Source organism: Eucalyptus grandis, chromosome 5 (genome assembly GCF_016545825.1).
Source record: "Eucalyptus grandis isolate ANBG69807.140 chromosome 5, ASM1654582v1, whole genome shotgun sequence".
Classification (NCBI taxonomy): domain Eukaryota; kingdom Viridiplantae; phylum Streptophyta; class Magnoliopsida; order Myrtales; family Myrtaceae; genus Eucalyptus; species Eucalyptus grandis.
This window is the reverse complement of record NC_052616.1, coordinates 46,916,154-46,921,198: the sequence shown is the minus strand read 5'-3', so window position 1 is coordinate 46,921,198 and position 5,045 is coordinate 46,916,154. Positions and strand designations below refer to the sequence as shown.

At 41.3% G+C, this 5,045-nt stretch overlaps 1 pseudogene; it reads right to left on the bottom strand.

Moving 5' to 3' along the window:
* Positions 1-2,948: 2,948 nt before the first annotated feature.
* LOC104452522 lies at positions 2,949-4,520 on the bottom strand (annotated as a pseudogene).
* Between the last annotated feature and the right edge of the window lie 525 nt (positions 4,521-5,045).

The window sequence follows — 5,045 nt, the reverse complement described above, 5'->3', positions numbered from 1 at the left end:
TGAGCTATACAACGTTGTTTACATGAGAATGTCCACGTATGATGGCAAAACAACGTCGTTTCTTGAGGATGATGAAAACGACATCGTTTTAAAGCCACTGCAACTTCTTTTTTTTTTTTTTTTATAAATATAAAAACGACGTAATTAATCTAGCCAGAATCTTTCACCAGTGACACCAAAGTGATCATTTTTTCTCTGATTTGGCACTTAAGTGATTAAATGGAAACTTTTGGCATCAAAGTAAGTGTCGTACACAACTTTTGGCACTAATAGTGTACTTACCCCATATCGGGATATACTATATGCTTATCCCCAAAGCTTAAACCATTTTATCACATTGCTCAAATGAGAAATGAATACCGTACTTTATGCACACAATACAATTGATGTGCTTTGAAGATCAAAAGCCCATACGTCGATTTATCCACGAAGCTTCTTCATTAGATAGAGATAGTTCAACAATGGCTTCGAAAAGGTTATTCAACAGGACTTCCAGGAGACAGCGAGGATCCCCGAGCTTGAGTGGACATCCCCTTAAGGGAAGGAGAGAGAGGGTGGGGGTGGACGAGATCGAATGGGAATGCTTGGAGAGAAAAACCCATAAAGAAAGGGATGCAAAGGAAGAGGATGAGGTGTTGTTTTGTGAGGGAAACTGAAAGATGGAAGAGGAAACGCAAAGTGGGGGTTCGCTGCTTTGACTGAACTAAACACAAAATTGCAATTTGATTTTTTGGTTTGGTCTAACACCCCTATTTTCTATATTGGTACTTTCCTTTGAAAGACAACAGGAAATGCAAACGAGAGAATGGGAACGATTGAGTAGGACATTCTCGACTTGTAGAGGAGAGGGAACCATGGGACTTCGTCTTGCTCATTGTGGTTCCAATCTATTTATATTGAGGGCTACAATTGGCCTTTCTACCTAAATCAAAAAAAAAGAAAGGGGTAAGAGGGGGCGGTCACTAAGGATGCACATGGCAACGTTTCTATTTCGGGAAACTATTTCTTTTCAAAAATAGTTTTTTTCTATTTCTACTCCGGGAACAATTTCTGAGTAAAATAAAGTGTTTGGTAATTATACAAAATTTATATTCTTGAAATAGAAAAGAATAAAAATGTGTTTAGTAAAAATTTATAAATTTTGTATTTATTTGTTTTTCTTCTTACTCATGGACCGCCGACCACTTTTGCTCGTCGCCACATGACCTTGCTTGTCGCCGCTTGAGCATGTTGCACAATTGCCGCACGACCATCGCACGATCGTTGCACGACCACCGACCATCGCCGCGGGATTGCTGCCCTGACCCACCGGCTGTAGGAGAGGGCGGTGGCTGGTGGTGTAGGCGGCGGTCTGCGGCGGCATTTGCAGCAACGGTCGGCGGTCGTGCGGCGGAAGGCAGCGGTCATGCAACGGTTAGCGACGGCAGGCTACCGGCGGACGGTGGAAGTCGTTGGCCGGTGAGTCATGGGTGATGGTCGGTGGGCTATGGGCAGCGGCAAGCTGTCGCGGCGATCGCCGACGGTCGCCAATGGTTGGTGCCGATGGTGGCCACGGCGATAGGAGGTGGTCAACGATTGGCAAGCGTCGGGTTTGTGGCCACAACAAGGAAGAAGAATGAAAGAAAAATAGAAAAGAAAAAGAAACTTATTTTTAGAAATTTTTCCCCGGAAACAAGAAGTTACTTTTTTTTTTTGTTTATGTTGCAAATCTATTTCCCAGCCAATTTTTATTTCGAGGAATAGAAAAATAAGTTGGCATTACCAAACATCGTTCTTTTTTTGTTCTAGGGAACAAGAAGAGAAATCGGGAGAAATAGAAACGTTATCATATAGGCCCTAAAGGTCGAAGGCTAGCTCGAGAGGGTTTTTCTTCATCGAAAAATACTCAAATCGTAGTAGGTTTTCTTTTGATTTTCAAACTTGCAAAAAAATTTCAAGTATCTAAAGTTAAAACACTAGTTGCTAACAACCCTCTGTTTTGCCTTTGTTGGCAATGCTCAATGAAACTCCAGCGGCTCTCATGGCATGAGCAAATACTTCACATCACAGATGGATGATACTTGATTTAGATGCATCGTTTGAAAATTACGAGTCTTTGAATCTCGAAAGCTAGCTAGTTAGGCTAGTCAACATATAATCATCTCTTGGAAATAAGATCCTTTTATATTAATACTAAGGCCCATCCTCATTACGAATCATAGTATTACATGATATCTTTCCAATGACACCATAATAAAATGATTTGGTGTTTTATAGATAGAGAAAACGATTCAAATAGGAATGAAGAATTTGGAAATCGACATGGTCCTAAACTATTCTGATTCAACTCAAGATCCAGCTTGAACAGGTTTGCAAGTTTGATTCAATGTTGATTCTTGAAAAGGTTCATGGATTGAAAATCTAGAACCAATTAGGTTTGGTTCGGTTTCCAAGGTCGAGCATTTAACTCACCTATTCTATGTGAGATCCAAATCGACTTGGCTGAATCCAAAGTAAAATTGGTTCGGAGCTGTTATTGATTTTTTTTTTTTTTTAAGTATTGTAACACGTCAACAACTTCAAAAAGTAAAAGGTCCACAAAGACATGCAATTGCACAAGGTCACACACCCAGCCTTGAGACCAAATCCAATCTCTTTCTAATCAAATCAAAACTTACAATCACAAAATAAAAATCATGGCGGTCTTGCCCTCTCTCTATTTGGTCTCGATCTCACGGTTAGGGCTCTCGTTGTTGTCTTGGGTGCGATCCAACATAGGTTGGTTCTTAAGTTTACTAGTGATGACATAAATTGTGAGTTAAAGTAAAATTTACATAGAAAAATTGTGTCAAACAAATTAAAAAAAAAGGGCGGGGGGGTCAATTCTTGGTTCTATTTGAAAACATGCCGATACTACAAAAGTGCCAGTTCAAGTTTATTACATTGAAATTCATGAGTTACAGTATTTTTCATATATCAAGTGAAACCAGTATGCCGATCCTAGGTATCCATAAATCTCCCTATATGAATCCTCTCATTGAAAATGGCTTAGCCTCCTGTGGACTCTTGAGGATGTGGAAACCCGTCCAATTCACCCTCCCCCCCGTTGCTGTGCTAGCGCCCGAGTTTAGGTACTCTCCATAAAATAGGATCATGAGGAAATCACCGGTCACTCGTTCCATCCCTGTGGGTCTATGAACTCGTCGATGTTTGACTTCATTATCACCGTCCTCAAATAATTCTCCCACGGCCGTCCCAGGTAGGTCTTGAATGAGCGTTTGATTGGCGCCAAGTCGAGGGCGGGGGTGATCCGTGACATGTGGATTGAAATCCCTGCGGTACCCTCCTCCTTTTCTCGACCTTGAGCCATCACCATGTTGCCTTGTTGGTCCATCAGCCTCCTAACGAAGATGCTGCAATTCTGGAAGACGATGGCCGAGTCACCAAAAATGAAGTCGATAGTCCCATAAACATGGCAGTCATGATAGAACTGCTAGTTGGAGTATGTATAAAGTGTATCTTGGTAAGCCTTGAAGCTGCATTGGTGGAAGACGGATTGGTTTGAGCTGACCAAAAGTGCAACGGCTTGTTGCTTCTAGGGACCAGCTGTGTTCTCAAACATCATGTCTCTTGCACAGAAGCCTTCTCCAAAGACAGCTGCATGAATTTTGAGAGATTAGTTCAAGAGTCAATACATTAATGAGCTACTAATTGACTAGTTTTAGCTTAATTTTTTACTGAATGTAGCTGAAGTCATAGTGGTGGACCCATCCACAACATTTTTGCTGCCAGTGATGACGGTTTGATCCATGCCGTCATTGACGAACATGATATTCTTCATGTCATCTCCAATATGTACTTGCTTGTTGTAGACTCCTGCTTTCACATATATTACCATTCTTTCGAGCCGTTTCGTACCCATTGTACTGAGTGTGACCATAACCTCATTGATGGTCTTGTGGGAGCCGAAATTGTCCTGGGCCATGATGAAGTCAGCCTTTGAAGTTTTTGCATTCCATGATGCTAAAAGGCTGCTTTATGCAGTGCAGTGCAAGCATCAATAGTGCTCCTGTAAGCAAACAGGAGTAACAACCTCACAATTTTAGTACAAAAATTAATTTATAGGACAAAATAAAAGGCTAAAAAAAAAAGAAAAAAGACAAAGCAAGCAATGGACCACCTCTCCTACCACCATCATGGTCATGGTCAAGGGCCTTGTGCTCAAGGGTGGTGGCGGCATAGACGAAGGTGGTGGTGGTGATGGTGATGAGGAGGAGGAGGAGGAGGAAGGCGGCAATGAGAGTGTAGTTGGACATTTTGGCTGGTCTCTATGGTGATGGATGTTGAGTGGAGACAGTATAGGATTTTCAATGTAGTAAGTAGCGAAGGGGACGGGGTTCATCTACTTATATAAAAAATGGAAATCACAGCTACCAAAGTTTCAATCTTTTGAAACGGCAAAGCTTGTGATTCTTATGCAGGAGTGCATGTCGTTGAGCTTCAGAGTCTTCTCTTTGGCTCATTTACTGATTAAGCGTCATTGCACTTCAAACAACTGTATCAACATCCATTAAATATACATGTTTGGATTAAAGTAAGTGGTGACTACGGGCCATCTCATGAGCACATAAATTTGGTCGAGGAGGAATTGCCCAAATATGTTTCTCCACGTTGTGTACGTTGGGAAAACTTCCAAGCAAGTTCTAATAGAAGGCTCTTGAGCAGTTTCTCAACACTTGACTTTGTTCATAAAGGAAAGCAAAATCAGGCTTTTGTTGGAATATCCTTCATTATGTGGTCGATGTGGGATGTTATAAGTAAATCAAGAGAATATTTGGATGTTGGAAGAGAATTTGTGATAAAGACAAGGTCTTAGGGTCAGCGATAATTCGAAGAAGAAGCTAGAATTGATGAAGACCAGCCTGATTGGTTTTGTTTGAGGCTGGTTTAGACGAGAATCGGCTAGGTTCTTGACTTCGAAAATATGTGAGTGGATGCCGACACATATGTGACTCTTCATGGGCAACCAACACACGATTTTGTTTCAACACTTAGGGTATTTTTAT